Below are 21229 nucleotides of genomic sequence, written 5' to 3'. Positions count from 1 at the left end.
ACCCTCCAGCTTTGCCAAAACTGCCACCCTTCCTTTCCAGTAGCTCTGGGATGAGGACTTTTGTCTCCATATGGAAGGCTCAACACAAAGTCCCAGAGTAAAAATTCTTTTTAATTTACAGGACTCATTTGGGATCTAGAAACAGAGCCAAATATTGCACATCCCCTCTGCACTAAGGCACATTTGACCATTTGTAGAGCCTTATATTCCCACACTCAGGTAACAGGTGCATTTAAAGCCCCACCTGAGTGTATTTACCATGGGCAAGTCAGTGACACTGAAGGAAAAGGTCATGTGTAATCTTTTTTTCCTTCAGTTATGGCATTGCAGAAAGCATAATCAGTTGCAAAACTCCACATGCCATTCTTCAGTTAATTGATTTAAAAGCTGGAGTCTGATTTTCACAGGCTTTCAGCTCTTGCACCATCCATTTGACTTAACCAGCTCAGCACCTCTTCAAATTAAGCCCTCGCTCTCTTTAACCAGTAGTGAATTATTCCTTTTAAAGGAGTTTCCTAGAGAAATTCTCTCTTAGAAAATCCTTGGCAAGAAACCTTAGCCAGCCTTGGCATGCAAACCTGCCTCACGCTGGCATTAACAAGCCTCTTATTTAAATGTTGATGAGCTCTTTGCTGCCAGTTAGCAACGGGAAATGCAGTCTGTGTGTTAAATGAGAGCTGGGAATGACTTCCAAATACCAAAATGTTTGTTAAACTCGCAGCCCACCTCTTCCCTCCTTGGGAGTGGGAAGCTTCCCAGCAAATTGGCCCCATTTTGCACAGAAACTGCCAGGGAGGATCAGACCACGCATCCCTCTGGTTCTGTGGCCCACGTGGGATCAGTGCCAGGAGCACAGCTTCCCAGGGCACCCTGTGAACCCCTGGTGCGGCCATCTGCCCCAGGGGACCCTTCCCTGACCCCGTTAATTAGATATATTCTCAGGCATTCAAGACAGGCTCCCCCTGTCATGGTGCTCATTTGGGGTTAAGTGATTGCTTTTAACCTCTCTCAATACACAGGGGGCTGGTGGCTGTTCCTGTACTGACAGTTGAAGAATTGCCCCCATCAAAACCTTTCTGGACCCCTTTGGTTCTCTGCTGTGCTTTATAGAAATGCATTCCACAAGCTGATTGTGATATTGTGTTTATTTGATGCATCATTTCAGCTAGATAGGCGCCCCCTAAAATTCAGCCAGAGACCCCGAGAGCAAGTTCTGTTTTCTTGCCATCCCATGGAAACCAAACACCTTGCTGTCTCTAATTGAGGAATATCATTTGTGATGGGGGCTCTTCTGTCCTTCTTGGACTCTTCCCTTTCATGGTGAGTCAAAGGATGAGATTCAAATACTAAATGCCAGGCAAGGGAGTCTCCCTGTATCCTTGTGTTACCTTTGCTGCCTTCTGAAATCAACATGTTCGCCAGCCAGGGAACGTGTAAATTCTTTTGGCTACCACTCACTTTTGGATGGATCCCAGCTGTGCATATATACAATGGTCGGTTTCCTCGGTGTTTGAATGAACCAGAAAGGCTTTGTCTGCTATGGATGGGTGCTTTCAATCCCATTTATGGTACATTATATCAGCCTGAAATAGCATCTGTGAGGTCCTTCAGCTGAACCACCATCAGATTTACAGCCACCGCAGAGGAGTTAGCAGGCTGGCTCCAGAGAGCTATGAGCACTAACCATACTCTCCTGAAATATTTGCTTTCTCTGCAAAGCTGACCTGAGGAAGAATCTGTTGTTCATTTGAAGATCTCAGTTTGTTCATTTATTCAGAGAACATCTTCCCTTTAGAATGGAGAGATGAGCTTCAGAGCTGAGAGCCAAAGCCATGAATCTTGTTATTGCAGAGCTGGTGACAGCTGTACAGACAGGGAGCTTCCCATGGTATATCCACACATCTGCAAGGTAAAACATGGGGAATTGGAGTTTTTTGCTCATCGTGGGATGAGCAAGGCAGCTCAATCTTCCTCTCAAACCTCTGCCCAGAGTATGCCCAGGACCTCATTTGAAACTTGGCAAAGAGAGCAGCAAATGCATGCACAGACAAGTTCTCAGAGCTCAGTCTTTCTGCTGCTTTGAAGAGCATTTAAAGCAACCTTGGCAAGGCTGCAACAGCAGCGCCAAGATAGGATGCACCAAAAATCTACCTCAGGAGCCTATTCCTTGGTCATTTCCAATCTGCTGCTTACCTGTGCTCTAATCCAGGCCAAACTCAGGAGTTATCCCAACTGCTGCCCTCACTGGAAACATCTGGGGAAAGGCTGGATTCTCTCAGTTGGCCGGGGGAAGTTCAGGAAGCCAGCTGAAACTGGGGAGGTTTTGCTTGATGCTTACAGACATGGCCAGTGACAGCCCATGCCTCAGATGCTCCATGTCTAAGCAGGCAGGACACAGGAAGAGCAGGCAGTGCTGCCAACTCAAGCTGCCAGTGCCCTGTGTTTATGTGAAATTCTTGGCTTTCATTTAAAGTAATAATAACCATAATAAAAAAATCTGACCTGCTCGGTTGGAAACATGATCCGTAAAGAGTCAGAAACCACAAGGCCACTCAAAAAGACACGTAATTCATACATACATGCTTATAGCTCTCGACTTTTAAGCCAAAATCATGGTGTTTGGAGGCCCAAATCAAGACTTATGAATTCCTAGAGGCTGACAGTACCAAGTGAGGAAAGGGCAAAATTAGCCCATGGTAAAAAAAAAGAATTGCCAAAGGTATGATGGCAGGTCAGTGGGAGAGCCAAGCCTCCTGCCACCTCCTCCTCGCCCCATGGAAATTAAGACTCCTTAAACCAATCTTGACTATTTTAGTCTTGTGTTTCCATTTTCCTTTTGATGCTCTTATTTTCAGCAATACATAGATCTTGCAGCCTCCTGCTGCTCCCCATAGGATGTTACTCCATCTCTGGGGCTCACAGCCATGGTACTGTGTGCTGATGGCAGCTGTGGGAGTTTGCAATAGCATAACATTTGCATGCCATGAATATGCAGTTCTGAGCATGGCCCAGTTCTCCATGCAGCCAAACTGTGCATGTTTGCCAGGGACAGCAACATCCTGCATGTGTCTAGGTCCCAGGAGACACCTGTTCCTGGAGCCTTGGGTGGCATTTGTGTGTACATTTAGCTGTTTATAATCACAAACACCTGGATAACCAGCTTCATGTTCAGTACCCTGGGAAATCTGGGTTTGCTTTTAATCCCAGCAGAAATCAGGGTCCTCCTGGCTGAGCAGCAATCATCCCTACCTGAGCTTTTTCCAGGATCTGATTTCTGCCTGCAAGCAAAGCACAGAAACCTCCTGGCACACAGCACAGCCCTGGCCAAGGGCACAGACTGCCAGTGGCTCCTCTCCCTGTCACACTGACTTCTAATTTCTGTTTACACCAGCACAATGTCAAACATCACAGCAGCAGCTCTGGCGGAAGGTGAATCTGTTAGAACAGAGGTGTCGCTTCCTCTGCTGAGGCCTCTCTAATAACGCCAAGATGCTTTTCTAACTAATTAATTACAGGGCTTTGGCTGAGTTGCTTTAATGACTCCCATCTTCCTGCTGCTGCTCTGCAATCAGCAGTACTTGCAGTGCTGTGCAGAGCAACACTGATGCCATCAGAGCAGACGGATGAGCGATATGAGGCAGGGGGGCTGGTCTTTTAAGCCAGATGTACTCTGAGATGCTTGACTTTCTGCTCTTTCTTGGACAAGAGGATAAAGATGTGGTAAGCAGGTAGCTCTAGCAGGCCTTTAACCCTGAACAGGATTGCTGTCTCTAGGGAAGAGCTTATGCAAAGTGTAAATAGTTCTCACCTTCTCATTAAAAAGCCATAAAATCTCAAGATCCAGCTTGCATGTGCATCCAAGTGACTTGGTGGATCAGAAAACATTGAAGCTGCAAGTCTGGAAACTCTGCTCCTGGACCTGGAATATGGAGATTGGCTGTAGATGGAATGGCCGGCTCAGAGCCAATGCTCCAGCCCACCTATGATTTCTGCTCTGGTAGCACAGAGTTGTAGTGCACGGCCTCCCCTGCTTGTACAAATCACAAACTTGGGTCCAAATACTTTTAGAGTCAGGAGACAAAGATTGTGGCATAAGCTGACCAGGCTAAACCAGAGATGTTGCATTATAGCATGACTGTGTGCAGGTGCTGCTGCCACTCGCTGCTTACTTCATTCATCACCTCTCCATGCTGCAGGAGCAGCCCCCTGCCCCAGGCTTGCCCAGCACCTCCCTGCAATGGTGATGGCAATTCCTCACCTCAAAAAATAAGCAGAGTAGGAAATGAAAGGCAGCAAGGGAAGGCAGCTGGGAGAGCAGCAAGTCTGCACAAAGGCACCAACCTCAGGACTCAGCTCCTGGATGTCTGTGGGTCACTGCAGAGCAAGGTGTCAGCAGGAGTTTGAAGGCGCATTTCTGTCCTGCCAAACCCATTCCAGGAGTACGCACAAAGAAATATTAAGGTATTTTTCTGAGATGTGTGGGATGGACTAGGTACATTAAAAGAAATTTGGGGTTGTTTTTATCCCTAGATTTCTTTTTTATTATTTTTCAGTTCTTCTAAATGTCTGTATAGGTATTCCCATTTCAGTCTCTGGGTCATGAGCCAAACAGAGGTGATGAGATGAAGTTCTGTGAGCTCTCTAATTAACAGATGGTCCCTTGAGCAGCAGAAGTGATCAAGCCTGCTTTCCTATGGATCTATGCCATATGTGGATTCTTTTCTAAGAAGGAGGGAATTCTTTCTCCAGTCTTTTGCTTACAAAAGGCCTTATTGAGGTAATTTACTTTGACAAAACACTTGCTGGAATCTAGTATCTCTAAGATTTTTCCACTCCCTTTCTTCCCCTACAGTCTGAGGGAGTGAAATTGATGAGGGAGTCCTGGATTTATCAGAGGATGGGAAAGACGGATGGTAAGCATAAGCTGGCAAACAGATGAAAGCAGATGCCATAATGTATAATAAAAAACCTCTTAGAAGGGAGTGTGTGTATATCTGAAAGGAAACAAATTAAGGTAAGAGACCCATTCTTCATGATTTCTTCCTGGGGCACCTAAAACCTCAAATAAGTGACACACTGGTCTCCAGCATACCAGCTCACCAGGTGAACCTGCTGCACATGGTGCAGCTCTTCCAAATCCATTACTTTAGCCAAATCTCCAAAGAGTCCCCCCTTTGCCACAGCTTCTATGCCAAGTATAAATTCAAACACAAAGTGCTGTGACCTTCCTCTCAATGTAATTGAAAAATATTAGCAGTGCCTTTGTACTGGCTTGAAGCTTTTGTGCTGAATTTGCATCTAATAAGAAGGGACCTTTTAAGGAGCAAATAAATAAATAAATGGAGGAAACCTTCTCTTTGAGCTAATTTTAGGCACATCCATGCTGACAGCTGCTCTTCCCTGATATATCTCAGCCACATCCTGGAGCGGCCAGGGGGACTAAGCTCTGTTCATGTCACTGCAGCTGAGAAAAGGCCTTTGTTTGTTTTGTTTTTAAGGGACTGTTGGTAGCTGGCTTTCCAGAGTGCCCCTTCATCCTGGTTTCCATTATGACCCAGGTGGGAACAAGGGATCATGGCACTTGTATGGATGTCCAAGCCCCACACAAGGCAACAAGGGGTGGCAATTGCTGGACACGGGGCATGAGGCCAAGGTCTGCCCTTTTCTCCTGTTGCTGACTGGGGAAGAATTCCCAGAGCACCAAGACAGGAGGCCTGGAGATATCCCAAACATCCAGTGAGCCAGTCTGGGGGTCAGCCTGGGGGACAGAACCCCTAGGAGGCTGCAGGTGTGCAGGAGACAGGTCTAGGGAGGGGAGTGAGGCTGGACTTGCTCCTGTGAAGCTCATGTTCAGCTGTCAGTGATCTGACAGATCTGTTCATACTTCTGGTGAGGTGGAGAGGGGTAGGAAAGGCTTCTTCCTCCTCTGGGTGGGAACTAAGCCAAAATCTGCACTTTGCACTGCTTTCCCCAGGCTAACCCTTGCATCTCTCCTCAGTCCATCTCCCAAGATATACGGATGGATGGATGAAATTTAGATGACCATGGTGGGAAAAGTCCCACTCCATGTCTGCTTCGAGAGTAAAAGGCAACAGGGCATAGATACTGCTCTTTCCTCTTCACCTGTAGCTTTCTTTTTTTTTTTTTTTTCCTGCTCAAATTAGAAACTCAGGACTTGTCTAGCTTGGATGATTGTTTCATTTCCTCGTTGAAAAGGTGATTACCCCTTTAGTTCTCATAATTACCTAATCAGCAAAAATCAAATCAATCAATGTTAATTTCAACCCTAATAAATATTCTCTGCTATTCTATACATTTATGTATATCTCAAAACTCATCCTAATTTCAAGGAAAATATGATTTCACAAGTCAGCCCAAGGTGCTCAGCACCAGGCTCAGCAGTGTGCCACACATCCTGTGAACACACAGGGAGGGGTCAGCATGTGACAGAGAGGAGCTGAACAAACACATCTGGAAATTGGGATGGGAAAGGCCAATGCAGAAGAGTTCACCTGGTCCATACCCTGCCACAATATCGGATCAGCTGGATCCAAGTTAGCTCAGACAGATGTTTGCCTCCGTCCTGTTAAAGCATTTGAGCATACAGACCTCACAGACCCCCTAGGCAATGATTTTGGTGCTTAACTGTGTTTGTTATTTAAAACATTCAGAGATGGGCCAAAGTTAAATCCTCCTTGCTGCACTTTCAGCTTATTGTTTTCTGCCCTGCCCACACTGGACTAATGAGCTGTGCTCAACTTGGGTTACTTCTCCCTGAGGCAGGTGGATCTGGGGATGATGTTAAAGGGTGAGGAATTGAGCCTGGACTGGCTGTAGTTATTGCACAAAAGCTGCCTGATGGTTTCTGTGAGTTGGTAAAGTCAAGAGCCATTTGAGACAGAAATGAGGTCTTTGCTGGTCTCCTGAAACAGCAAAAAGTCTCAGCTTTTGGGATGATCTTCCCTACTTCCCTACTACAAGTGACATGGAGGGCCCAGCTAGTGCGTGTCTGACTCACCTTGCCCCACAAACAGGACTAGAACATTTTATATGTGTTGGCCTTGATGCTTGTTTACTGCCATGATTTCTACTTCAGCACAGATCTGTGGGGAAAGGGAAGGGTGGAAAAAAAGCAATGTGAACTTAGCAGTCACCTACCTGCTATTATTTATCCTGATAGGAGCTCAAACACTTCTTCTGGCATGGGTAATAGAAATACTTAAACCATAATTGTCCCAACCCAAGTCCTCTTAGCATTGTACCAGATGCTGAGATGCCTCTGGCAGGTTTTTCCCCATTTGTACACCTGTGCCCTCCCTGCTGGCTGGGAGTTGTTGACCTGTAGCAGCTCTGCTGGGCAGTTGAATATCAGGGGTGTGGGGCCAGGACCATCACTGCAGGCTGGGTTTGTGCAGCATCAAGCACAAGTGTGTGAGGTGGGCTCATCTCCACACTGGGCATTTGCTGGGGAAGGACAGGAGCCACATAAAGAGGATTGGGATGACTTTACTGGAAAATTGGGACTCAGTGTATGCCTCTACCCAGCTCCTCTTGGGGAGGAGGGGCTCCTTCCTTCCTCAACCTGTGCCCTCCCCCCAGCTGTCCTACATCACGGGACTGTGTCTGAACCTTCTCATCCTTTGGAGGAGGCTGACATGTGGCTTAGAAGTCGGGAGGGTTGCATGTTTGTGGTTAGCCAAGGCTTGTGTTTCCAAGGATGCTTTGGCCCCTGATGACTTTCTGCCTGTGGGGCTGGCCTCGAGGACAGATGCTCAGCAATGAAGTGATGCAGTGCCAGATTTTTAGATGCCGGCATTCACTGTGGTTTTTGAGGAAGCTCTTCTCCATAAAAATATTCTACCTTTTTTTCCAGGATTTTCCTGAGCAACTCCTGGTACAGGTAAACCCAACTCATCTCTTCCTTAGGCTGCACATAGTGAAAAATCCTCCTAAAGCCATGTCTGTCTGGCAAATGCAGCGAGCAACCGTGGCCTCCCAGCACCCAGCCCCCACATGGCAGATGGAGCTGAGCAAGAGGCAGTTTTGTGCTGGTTTGTGTCTTTCAAGGAAATAATTCCTCAAGAGGAGGGAGGGCTCTTCTCCAGGGAGATAAGCAATCCCATTGAGGCAGACCTCTGGTGTTTCTTCTCTCCCCATGTCACAAGGCAGCATCCTGAGGGATGGCACAAAGGGGGCTCTCAGCCTGTGGAGCAGGGTGGGAGCCCTGAGGTGCTGCCTGGAAGCCTGGCTCCATCCAGCCATCTCTGAAGGGGGGAGCAGATCCTCTGCCTGGTGCACAACCTGGTGCAGTGCTGGGGAACAAGCCCTTCTCTCCGCTCTGGGAGCAGACCCTGCCTGACTGTGCTTGCAGGCTGGCATGGGCCAGGCTGTGGGGTATCTCAGGTCCTGTGAGCAGGCTCTGACACCCTGTGTGTATCAGCCCCCTCCCTGAGCTCTCCCCAGACCTCCTGCTTTGCTCAGTCAGTCCCACCTTCACACACTGCTCCTGAGCCTGCCCACAGCCCTTGGTCAGAGGTGGCTCTCAAGGCTCACATCCCAGCACATCTCCTTGCACAAGGGCTGTGCCAGGAGGCAGGCAATGGCCAGCAGCAGGAGAGGGGACCGCACACGCCCTGTGCCCCAGAGGCCAGGCTGGACCAACAAAGACAAGGTGGGAGCAGGCAGATATGGCAGAAGAGCAGAGGGAATGGGCTGGAATTGGGACCATGGCTGTGTCCCGGCAGGAATGGGACTGGATGAGCTCCTACATCAGTGTAGGGCTCAGGCGGAGGTGCCCAGGGCTGGGGTGTCTATGAGCAATGTGCTCAGACCATGTGGAGCTGACACAAGTGTAGGAGGTGGGAGGGAAAGAAACCCCAGACCTGGCAAAGGTTTGGGCTGAGAACTGGCATGACCATGTGCCAGAAACTGTGCCCTGAGTGGAGAAAGGTTTGTGGCACATCATCAGAGTGGTGCAGCAGCCCAGGGCAGGAGGGGTCTGCAGGTCTGGCTGGAGGGGTTTTAAAGCAGCTCTAAACAGAAGGTTCCCAAATGTCCAGAGCTGAATTAGTAGGAGATACTGCACCTAGGTAGCATGGGAAAACTGTAACAGAGATGCCAGCCTGGGAGAAGAGGGATTGCAAGAGTTCCTCTCAGGTTCATTTTCAACGCTGTCAACATGTGAGGGTCTCTGGTTCAAAGAAACAACTAGAACACAATGTGGTTTTAATCAGAAATGTGGCACATGAAGCCTGTGAAGAAAGGTTTACAAGGGCCAAGGGCATTGTAGTGCATATTATGGCCACAGGATCTCCTCAGGGCTACAGGGGAAGATCCCAGCATGGCTCAGGAGAGGACACCAGACTGGTCACTGGGGAAAGGCTCAAGGGCATGTGTGAGTGTGGGATCGGGTTGGTCTCTAACAATCGCAGGCACCAGCTACCAACCAGTTTGGCAGCTCAGCCCCTCTGCAAGCCACAAGTACAACCACAGCCAGGAGAGCCTTCCCCATGGACTGACCTTCCTTCCTTTACTGTGAAAGTGTCGGGATCTGGAGCAGCCAGGCTGGCCAAGCACAGTGTGCCTGAGCAGCATCATGTGCTCTGGGTGCAAAAAGATACATAAAACACCATGCAGGAACTTCATCCTCTTCAATCCCCCCATTCCCCATTTTCCTGTCTAAGCCCCTGTCCCTCTTGGGATACTGGACTGTCATTCAGGAAAGCAGCCCCAGTTCCCCAGCAGTATTTGTCCTGGGCACAAGGGCATCAGAAGCAGAGCCTGACTGTCAGCAGATCCAGGAAGCACAGGCCTGCACAGTCCCTAGGGGGGAATTATTTGCTGATTGCATCTGTTTCCCAGAAGCATCACTCCAATTCATCCCGGGATTCACGTTTTATCCAGCAAATAAGCACCTTGGGAGCTTCATTTCCATCTTAGCTGTTAAATTTAGAAGTGGTGTTTCCCCTTCTCCCACCCTCTCCTGCCCCCTCCCCAACGGCTCCCGTATCTCCCCTCCAGCCCCCACCCTCACCTCCAGCTCTCCCTCTTTGTCGCATTACATAGTAATCTGAGATGCATTGGCCGAGCTCCAGGGAACAGAATGTACTTGGCAGGGAGACGGGTCTTGATGTCTGCAAAATGTCGGGAAATGCAGCCAAGAGCTGCTAACTGGGTCATTAACCTCTAGAAGAAGAGCAAGTTGTGGAGCTGTGCTCTGTCTCCCTTCATCTCGCCAATAAAAATGTCCCAGCAATGAGAGAGGGAAGAAGAGGTTTACAGCTTTAAGTCCTAAGCAGTCAACGCAACCACCCTTCCCTGACCCCCCTTCTCCTTTCCCTCTCCCCCAGCGCAGTGCTAAAGCTCGTAAGTGGCCTTTTAAAAACCCAGCGGTCCCCAAACAGCTGTCCCTTGGTGCTTGTAAAAGAGGCTACTGGAGCAAACCAGTCTCTTCCAGCGATGTGCTGCTCCTGCCATTCGTGGGTCGAGGGGCTCCAAGGAAGGGCTTTTTCCTGAATTGCAGCCCCATTGCAAACCCTTGTGCAAGCTGGGACCAGGTGCTGCCATTGCCCCACGCACCTGTGTGCCCCTCTTTGCCAGCCCCAGCTGCACATGGTATTTCTGGCCACCCCGTCAGCGTGAGCTGCCTGCCTGCGTTGGAGCTGCAGGTTGCAGGCAGAGCTGGCTGGTTCCCCTCCTTGGGAAGAGGTGCAGCCCTGGGAAACAGCGGCCAACAGGCCAAGGAGGGTCCTGGGCTCAAATAACGCAGCCCGTGTCACTTTGTGAAGCTTGAAATAAAACAAACATGCTTGTCAAAGGGAGTGAGGGCCCTGCAGGCTGTAAGAGGGTGGGTCTCCAGAAATGGGGGTCCTGGCCAGAGTCAGCCAAGGGACAGGGGGTGGAGGTCCAGCTTCAAAAACCCCCATGTCCCCCAGCTGTTCAGAGGCTGTTCAGAGTGCAGGTCATGGGACAGAGGCTGGGTGGATGGGAGAGGGGAAGAGAGGTGCCACATTGCCAGACTGCTTCCTCAGGGCCCTTTATTTCCATCCCTGTCCTCTGGAAGAGATCCATCCTTAGGAGAGATTTGGGCTGCCCAAGGACCCCAGTGCTCACTCCTGCAGCCGGTGCCCTCACGGTGAGAGCCCTGAGGGACCTGCCCAAGCCGCGGGCGCTCCGGCCTGGCCCGAGCAGGTGCCGCTGGGCCCGGCGCCTCCAGGTGGGCCGAGCCAGTCCCGCTCCGCCAGTGCCCTCTGCCGGCCGGCCCGCGCAGCGCGGCCCGGCACCGCGGCTCCCGGAGCCGGCACTGAGGGGCCCGGGGAGCCCGCTCGGGACAGAGCGGGCCCGGGGAGGCCTCCCGGGACTGAGCGGGCCCGGGGGAATGTCCCGCTCGAGGTTCAGCTCGGTCTGGTTCAGCTTAAAGGTTCCACTAAAGACAGGGAACTCCTTCCTTAGCAAACGCGCACATTGACACCTTCTCCCTCCGTCAAGGATGAGGTCACCTGCCAAAAAAGCTATTAAAGGAATACAGACTCCCTTTCTCCAACACGGAACTTTCCCCTAGTCCCTCGTTGTCGGGGGCAGTGGCAGTAAAGCCATGCTATAAAATAAGCCACTTAATGCCCTACTCCTCTTTCCAGCCCCACGCTGTAATTGACAAAGCAAAAGCTACCCCAGTTCCTCCCAACTTCCCCAGTATATCCTTGGGTTTTCTGGGTGCCTTCAAAACTGCAAAGCAAATGATAAAAATTAAGAAGCCCCTGATAGGCTCTGTCTTGCTTGCACTTGCTCCAGGATGTCCAGCACCTCTTCTGGGGTCAGCTGTAGGAACATGAGCCAGGCAAGGCCAGCTGTTTCTAAGGTAGAGTGATCCCAGGTCTCTACTTGGGTAAACCTATTTAAGAAGAAATACTATCTGTATGGGAGGAGCTGAGTGAAGGCCCCTTTGAAATCCCTGACCCAGATGAAGCAGCAGCTAGTGTCATCCAAGCCCCATGCCTATGGCAGCAGCCACAGCCACAGTGTCCTCCTTTCAGCAGCATTTCACTCGGAGGAAATGAAAGCATCGGGAAAGGAAATGGGGCTGAAAAAGCTTAGATCCCCAGCGAGCGGGCCTTTGTTTTCCCATTGTGCTTGCCCAGCTGAGCCTGTGTTGGAGCAGAGCCCTCCTGCAGCTGGGCCCAAAAGCAGCAGCCAAAGAGAAACCCCGGCAGCCATCTGTGCAAGAGGAGGAGGGATGTGCAGGGGCTGCAGCGCTCATCTGTGCTGGGGAGGAGAGCTGAAGGGCTGGTGGACCCACAGGCCACATCTGCAGCCCCAGCAGGGCACAGCAGCTGAGGAAATGGGACAGTCTTGCCCATTCTGAGCAGGAATCACAGAGAATGAGCCTACAGGGCAACAGTCTTGGAGAGCAGGACATCAACTTTCAGTTGGCTCTGGACCACAGTAGCACTGACCAAGGATCCTGAGGGCCAGGCCAGAGCAGGGATGCATGCCATGGCCAACAGCTCCATCACCAGCCCATCCAAAAACACCATAGGCTGTGCCTATTTCCAAACATCCCAGGGGGTGCTGGGACCAAAAGAGGATTTTAAGAGTTACCACAGCATGTTGCTGATGCATGTGCTGAGTTCCTCATGCAGAGCTGGTGGTAAATCTGACACCTCTGGCAAAATAGTTTCTCTACTGAAAAGCCAGAAAACTCGGCATGAGCAAGTATCCTGCAGAGCACAGCCCTGCCAGTGAACTCACTGGCCTGGTGTCAGTGCAGGGAAAGTGGTGCCTTCTCTTTCAGAGAGCAAGGGGTTAAACTCAGCTCTGCTTCCCCTCTCTGCCCTGAGGGAATGGTCGGTGAACTTGCCAAGGTCCCACCTGCAGCACAAAATGAAGGGCTGTGAATTCCTTCCAACCTCAGCTACTGCTCCCTCTCTTGGAGGAGACTTAGTGTAGATGTTTGTTCTAATGGTGATCTGCCCTAAAATGACCCGGTACCTCTTGAAGGGAGGTCACTGCTCAGCAGATGACAATTCACTGCTGATTCTGGGGGTGCTGGGCAAAAAGCCAAGACATGATCCTTTTCCTCTCTCTGTATCACTGATAAACCCGTAGGAGCCAGTGCTTTGGAGGTGGCAAGGATTCCTTTGGCTTTTCTTGCCCTCCTTGGGCGGAACGGGCCTGCAGAACCACTTAAGCAGCTCTGCTCAAGCTGAAGACTGGGGTGTCCTCAGGAGCCATCAGAGGCTCCTCAGGTGTCCAAGCTGCCCTCAACCAGAGGTGAGAGAAACTTTTATTTTTCTTACTTGGGTGAAGCTGGAGAATGGTGCCTTGGGAGCTGTGCCTTAAAACAGCCCTGTTCAGTCTTTTTTGGCCTAGCTGTGCACAACATGACATGACTTTAATAAAGCCGCTAGAGACACAGATTTCACAAGGACTTCTTAGTTCCCAGACTGAGGGCTGTCTCCACTGAATTTGTACCTTCAGGAGGCTGTGATGAAGGACTCTGCCCATTAACCCTGCTACTTAACACTACCACAGCTGCTAAGGGCTTTTGGAGCAGAATGATGTTGCTGGTGTCATTGCACTGCCATGCAAATGTGTGACTGAGGAAGGGTCCCTGGGGCTTCTGCTCAAGTTTTCCAGTAGCAAAAACATTTGGTGGCTTTTTTAAGCCCTTCTTCCTGGATTTGTGCTATTGCATGAATGTTTTTATTTATTTTTGGAGAAAGATCTTTTAGGCTGCAGAATTACTGTGGAAAAAGGCTTCATTCTCAAAGGCTCCCCAAAGTAAATAAATTAAAAGAACCAGCACTTGAAAATTTCTCTTGAAGCTAATGATAGGAGAGACTGATGACTCTGGGCCTCTGAACTCCTAGAGCCAAACAACACTGCTTCTACTTCCTGAAATGTCTTTTTCTTAAAGAAGAGTGTTTTCTCCAGTCGATTAAGGATCTACAATGTTTTATTCATGCACAGCCCGGGATTATCAGCAGTGTTTTACATTTCAAACCAGCTAGTGCCACCACTTCCCCAGCTCAAGGAAGCTGTATTTCCCCAGTGTAGCTTGAGGCTACTCCTAGAGAAGGTGTCACAGCTATTACTACTTGTTACCCTTATTTGTTAACCTCTGGGATGAGCTGTTAGTGCTTGTCTCTGGTGCTGCCTTGGCTGGCTCCGTTCCCTTAATTTTTTTTATGCACCCAGAACACTATGGCAAGTGATCATCCTGGTATGAGTCAGTGCTGATCCCGTTGTTGCAGTGAACTGTCGGATTTTGTCCAAATAAGGACCTGCACTTCTGCACTGGGTAGAGCATTTCTTGGATATTCATGAATATGTAGACAGCAAAACTCAGACATCTGTGGCTAGCCAGGGTATCTAGCTGATATCTCTGCCTGTCCAGGGACCACTTGGAACCCCAAGGCAGCTGCTTCCATTTCCAAACTGCTACCCCTGCTAGGAGTGAGAAATTCCCTATTTGTTGTTAATCCTAGAGGGACTAAAACACACAATGATTTCTGATCATTAAAGAGAGGGAACAGTCCACTGTATTTGGAAATAATAAAGGCCCAACTGCTGAATCTTACTGAAGGCAAAAGTGGTTACAGCAGCCAATAATTCAGCTATCAGAAGGAAATACATGGAGAAAACCCCATGTCCCCTGCTGTATAGTTACTGCACAGCAAAGAGGGTCATATATTAAAATTGTGAGACTGCCTAAGCACTCTGTAATTAACTGCTGTCTATTTAACCAGACAGCTAAAGCAAGTTAATTCAGTGTCAGTTAGGAGACTTATTAAGTGTCTGTGTTTTTTTAACAATTTCCTGGTCCATCATTAAGTACCCCTAGATTATCTTGTCAAATTGATAATTAAATGCCTCAAAAATTCATTACAGACTCAATATATTAATAGGAATATAATTAAGTAATGTTTGCTTATGTGATCTGCAGTTTATTACCTGCATGCTGATTTATCTCCAAGGCATTTACTAAACCTTAGCTGTAGCCTATTCAGAATCAATACAGGCCCAAGAGTCAATAAACATTGTATTAGATCCAAACGAGCTATTTAATTGGGAGAATGCATTGAAGTTGTCTTCTGGATCTCCAGTGAGTTTGAAGAGGGGAGTGTGACTGCACAAACAACAGCTGAAGAACCTGCAGTTGATGATTTATGGCTGGGTCAGAATGTCCCCCCCACCAATGCACAGGGTTTTGGTCTAATTTTGTTGACTGTTTGGTTTGGGTTCTGTAGTCTGTTAGAAACTGCCTAAATTGGTCTTACTGTGCTAGTCAGTTGGTGCAGTGATGAATCAGAGGCTCTATTTTGTCTAAAAAGCCAGAGTTAACTCCTCTTGTCCTACATAAGGAAGATAGTCTAATGAATTCCCTAAATTTGTAAGCCTTGGACTTTGCATGCCAAGTGAATTTTTCTGACAACTTGCAAGTTGCTTAATTTACTGGTTGATTAATAAGACACATATTTTTTTTATTTATGGGAGGAAATAAATGCTATTTTCACTCTGAATAACTATAAAGATGGAAGAAAACAACATCTGAGATTTGCTGCACTGCTTTAGCACACATAAAGTTTGTTATTAAGGTCCATTATCAGTGGTTACAGTCTGTTGGCATTAGCCAGCCTGCAGATAGGCTACTGACCAAGATAAATGTGTGGAGGAGCAATAACCACCCTTCCCTGTGGCTGTGTGTGCCAAGGGATGTCCTGGGGCTGGGAGGAGGGCTGGGCCCATGTCTGGACCCTGGGCTCAGCTGTGGCCATGGGTGCTGTAGCTGTGGCCAGCTGCACAGCCTGAGCTCCTGATGGCTTTGTAGGCTGGAGCTCCATGTATGGCTGCATAGCTCTCCTGGTAGTTTTGAAGACTGGGGAAATCTCATTATGACAGATTTGAGCTTGTGTGTGTACATGCATAGGAGATTCATGTTTAAAAATAAAGAGTAGGCATGCTAAATTGTTCCGAGTCACAGTGTCATAAGCCCCATGAGGTAGACAGTTACATTTAAAAGAAATTTTAAAAGGTTAAAGTTAATATAATTGTAGCATTACTCTCAGGGACTTGAACTTCCCTTTCCTGTTCAGTGATGTTAGGAATTAACTATGTTGTCACAAAGAAGATATTTCAGTGTTCTTTGGCCTAGATTAGGTTAAATTAATTTTTTTTTCGTGGAAAGTCAGTGTTTTTGTTGTACTATTTTGCCTTTGTGGCATTATCACAAACTTGGGGTGATGGTGGTGACTGTTACTGCTTTGGTGTCCTACTTTGAGCTATGGTCATTTTTCTGGAGGGATGCAGAAGGGAAGAAGCTGATGAAGTATTCAATGGTTCCTTTTCCCCAGTGCCAAACTAATGTTAATCACAAACAACCCACAAAAGAGTGTGTAAATACAGATCCAAGATAGGCTTTGGCATGGAAGGGTTTTCTGGAGCATATCTGGGGTTTCATTTTTTTTCCTCCAATTTTAGGCAAATATAGCTTTGGTTTTCACACTTAAATATATTTGGACTACTTTGTTTTCAAAAACTGGTATTCTACTGTTTGAATTAGATGAAAACCTGGCAAGATCCAAGCTGAGCATTCCTGGGGGAGAGTTCCCAGCAAGCATGCTTGTGTGCATGCAGCCTTTGGTGTCTGCCAGGCTCTTCCATAAAGTGATTATACAGCTTCAAAAACAACAGGGGAAAAAAAAAAGAAGGAAAGAAAAAAAAAAAAAAAAAAAAAAAACCTCCCAGGAAGTTGGTTGACTGTGGGAGTAGAGCTGAAGGCAGAACTTCAGCTAGTATCTTTAGGGCATTTTTCCATGAGTTCTGTATGTGCCTATTCCAACCGTGGAACCGTGTGAGTCCTGACCAGGAATGCAAAACTGTTGTAAAATTTACACGTGTTGTGTACTAAGAGCCTTTGCATGAGGAATTTGGTTAGGAAATATTTTTCTGCTTCATCCTTCTCTGAGCTTTACTGGAATTAAAGCTGAACCAAACTTTTCTGAAAACTCTGAAATGCTTCAGTAACTTGTGTTTGTTTTCCTCATGCCTCTGTACTTGGCTTCTGGCAAGGACTGAAAGCAGCACTGAGTCACTCAGTAAAGAAGTCTGTTTTGACAGCATCCTCTTGGCCTAAGCAGGAAGTTCTCAAAGTCTGAAGGCATTGAGAGTTCTGGATCTTGCATGGTTAAAGCCCAGATGCACAAACCCTAAGGGCATCATCAGGAGGTGTTCCAGCTTCTGGAGCTGCTTAGACCATGCAAAGCTGGCAGCCTGGAGAGCCTCGCCCATCACTGGAGTTAGCTGTAAAGGTGGCTCCACCAAAAATCCTTAATCATACAGTAATTTTGAGAAAGAGTCAAATTCTTTGAAGTCTTTCTAATTTTCTAATGAGATTACTTTTTTAAAAAAAGAGTGGGGTGTGGGGAGAAAAAGCTCCATCTTACTCACCAGATCTGCAGGCTCTGTGTTTCTGAGTCATAGCTTCTGGCTGCACTGACAATGGCAGGGTTTTTTAATTTGCTTTCCAACCTCATTAATGCAATAAGAAGGGGCAGTGCAAACACTGGAACGGGGATAGGATTGTGTAAGCATCAACAAGACAATAAATTGGACCACTGGTTTTCCTTCTTGGGATTAGTACTCAGCAAGGAAGAGCTCAGCTTTAGCCTGGCTCCAGTAGGAGTTTTGCAAGGTAGAAATTGAGAATGGGAAGTAAGGAGGTGAGAGAGGGAGAGAGGAGCCCAGTAGCTCCTCAGTAACAGATACCTATTTATGTGCAGACAAAAAGAAAGTTGTGTTCCTGTGTACAGCATCCTTGTTAGCATTGCTTTATATAAAAGAGGCACTGAATTGGATTTTTTCTAAAGCCAAACTTCAGATTTGGCAAATGAGTGCTTCCCACTGGTGCTGGTGTTGGTGACATTGTGAGACAAGTCACAGAGGACGCCACCCCATGTGGATCCAGATACCTTCTATCTTCCAAGGTGGTGAAAAAGGAAAAAAATATGCAATATATGTGAAAGGGGAAGAGTTGGGTCTCTTTTCATATTTGCTACCAGACGCCTGCCATGAAAAAGCAAGTGCTTGTTAACACTTCCTACATGGTGGGATGTGGCACACCACACTCCTCACCCTGCACAGAGGAGGAAATCACTGATAACTGATAGTTTGCTGTTGGGGCTGCCTCCTTCTAGTTATCTAAACTGTTATAAAATCCATGAAGGTGAAGACAGGCAGCCCCCTTTCGTTTCTGTGGCATGCTAAACACTGCTCTTCTCTCCTGAGCTGCCTCCACATTCTCACCCTGGAGCAGTTGTATTTAGTACCCAGCACAGCACTTTGTAACATGTGAATGGCCACTTGCCCTGTTCTCCCATAGTCAGAATCTGCCAGAAGAGTTTATTTTAAAGCAGTTCCTATCATTGTGTTCATAGATGACTTTGGGTACCATCTGGGAAAAATTAGTCTTTTTTAATTCCTCTTTATTACCCTTGGGATATGTATTTAAGGCATGAAATGCTGAAAGATGTACTGAGGACTGTAAAAGCAGCTTGAAGTAAAGATGTAGGAGGAAAAGTACTCAAGCTGTTTTTCTGCTTTTGCAATTGAAAGGAAACTCATGATATAGCAAATTTTAAATGGCACAAGAAATTCTGCTGTCTCCTTCAACATGGCACTATTAGACCAGCAACAGGGGGAGCAGCTGCTCAGCCATTGCATAATTGACATCACTGATAACGACCTTGGACTCATAATTAGGGTTTGCAAGGACCAGGACCAAAAAAAAAAAAAAAAAAAGGAAAAAAGGAAAAACACGACCCTTAAAAAGGTCACAAACCTGGGTGAGTGAGCACATCGGAATGCAACGAAGGCTGAAGAAATCCTGCCTGTCCCAGGGCCTTGTGGGAGATGAGATGTGGGCTCTTGAGCAGAGAGATGTTCCAGCTCTCTCTTGATGATATTGAGCAGTTGACCAGAAGTGCTGACATTTTAGAGGAAGGCCAGAGAAATTTATATTAGAACACATTGCTCTAAAAGAACATTTTTTTTTTTTTCCTGGGAATGAATAAGCAGGCTCATGCCAGCAACACGAATCTAGTGAGGCACACAGAGACCATTGCCTCCAGGTACAATCAGTGCTTGAAAACCTCATGCTGGCACATGTTGCTTGTGGATACCTTCTTTATCACAGGTATTTGAGAGCTCAGACTTTGATTGCCACCTGAAACTGGATACTGTGGTTTTCTTTCCCCACTCAGTGGATCATTTGGTTGAAATCCTGTATCCTTTCATGAGGCTCTTCAGAATCCCATGTAACCTTCATCCACTTCTCTTTCTAGCAAAAATGTATTTCAGGAAATTCCATAATTGCACATCTCTATATGGTGAGGTCTGGCATGAAAAATCTGATGTGAGGTTGACTTCTTTTTCTTCCCTTTAACTTACAGTGTTTAAGTTGGGTTCCCTCACATACAGCAAATACATTCAGCTAGGTCATGATGGTCAAGAAGGGGAAAAAAAACTCACTAAGCTTTCTGCTGCAAGCTGCCTTTACAGAAAATGCCATGGTATTGCTGTGCATAGAGGCTTCAGTTTCCATTGAACTTGTCTTGAGCTGCAAGGAGCCACTGATCCATGGATGGATGAGGTAGTGCTCGGAGTCTGCAGTGCTTCCATGCTCTGGATTTCTCTGAGGTTGTGCCCTAGACTGAGGACCCTCTGGCTGTTTAGGGAGGGAATTTTAATTTCCTTTAATAAGTAATGTTTGTCTATGTTCGAGAAATGCCAGTCATTTTAGCAGCTACTGAAAACTAAAGCATAAGGAAAGTAAAGATGCATGAGCACAATTTTCTTACAGAACAGTTTGTGTTGCATTCCCAGAGGGGGTTATGCACCTTTTTTACTGTGGGGTCAGAGGTCTGAACCTATTCCTTTCAGAGCTGCCTTGAAATTTCATTAAATAACTGCTTTCATGAGGCTGGGTCTTAGTCACGCAGCCTCTGGTACCTTGTGGAAGTTGGATGCTGTCAAGCTAAATTTGGGATTATTTGTGATTAAATTAAAAATAAGGTCAAAAAAGATACTTGTGGTTTGAGACTCATAAAAAATATTTGTGTTGGTACTCATAACACTTAAAACAGAATGATTCAAAATCAATGTGACAGAGTGAAAGGATTAAACACTGGCTTGGAAGCACATCCCAAGATGTCATTGTAAACAGGAAATCAGAACTGAGGGGGAGTATTTCTTGTGGGGTCTCCAAGACGCTTTGCAGGCCCAAGCAGCCGAGTGGCCAAGCAGCAAACGGGAGTCGGTGGTCAGCCTGGCTGAGGCCTGGCTGGGGACACACAGGCACCTGGGCCACCTGAGAGCCAGCAGGGAGGGGAGCCAGCTCCCCGAGTCACGCCGTGCTCCGAGGGGACAGCTCTGGGTACAGCCACTCCTCTGCTGCAGCCAGAGCTCTCCTCTTGGAACACACGGTGACTTGGGGAGCAGGTTGGTGCTGGGGCAGCCCACGAGCACTCACTCCTCCAGGACAGAGAGAAGGAAGAGCAATGAAATGTTTGAGCTGCAGCTGTCTCCTATCAGAAGCATGTTAATTAAGCAGGAGACACTCCCAGGGTGCCAGAGCTCCTCTTTGGCCTTCCAAAGTCTGTACTAGAACAGCTGCTGGTACAAGGTGGGCCTTTACCTGTTTTGGGAGTCATGGCAGCAGAGAAGAACTTGAAATGCAGAAGTTGCTCATGGCACATAAAGAATGAGGCTGTGGGCAGAGTGCCTTGAGGTCCCTGACCTTCTAGTCAATGGAGAAAGGACCCTTCTTTGCTATATGCCTGCAGTCAGACAAAATGTGGTTCCACTCCAACCAAGCATCCAGACATTTTCCCTGCAGCCTATTCCCTGTGCCTTTTGCACTCAGGAAAAAGATTTCTGCTCCTAGAGCACTGCTTTCCCCTGCTGCTGAGTTTTCCTTTTAGCCTCTCAGCACAGGGTGGATTGGTAGAGCTGAGACTTGGGCAGAGGAGCAGAGGTTAAATGTGGCATCTGAGAGAATAAAAAACCACAGGCTGTAGGGCTCATTAATGCTGCTCCTTGTAAAACAGAAATTACAGTGGTATGCATTTCCAGACCTGGATGTACATGTAGCTGGAAGGAAAGAGCTATAGGGCAGCAGGACATCCAGCTCTAGATAAAATATAACAGTATTTCCATTACCCCCCGAGATACT

Source organism: Melospiza melodia, chromosome 12 (assembly GCF_035770615.1).
Source record: "Melospiza melodia melodia isolate bMelMel2 chromosome 12, bMelMel2.pri, whole genome shotgun sequence".
Classification (NCBI taxonomy): Eukaryota; Metazoa; Chordata; class Aves; order Passeriformes; family Passerellidae; genus Melospiza; species Melospiza melodia.
Note: the sequence above shows the minus strand (reverse complement) of the source record.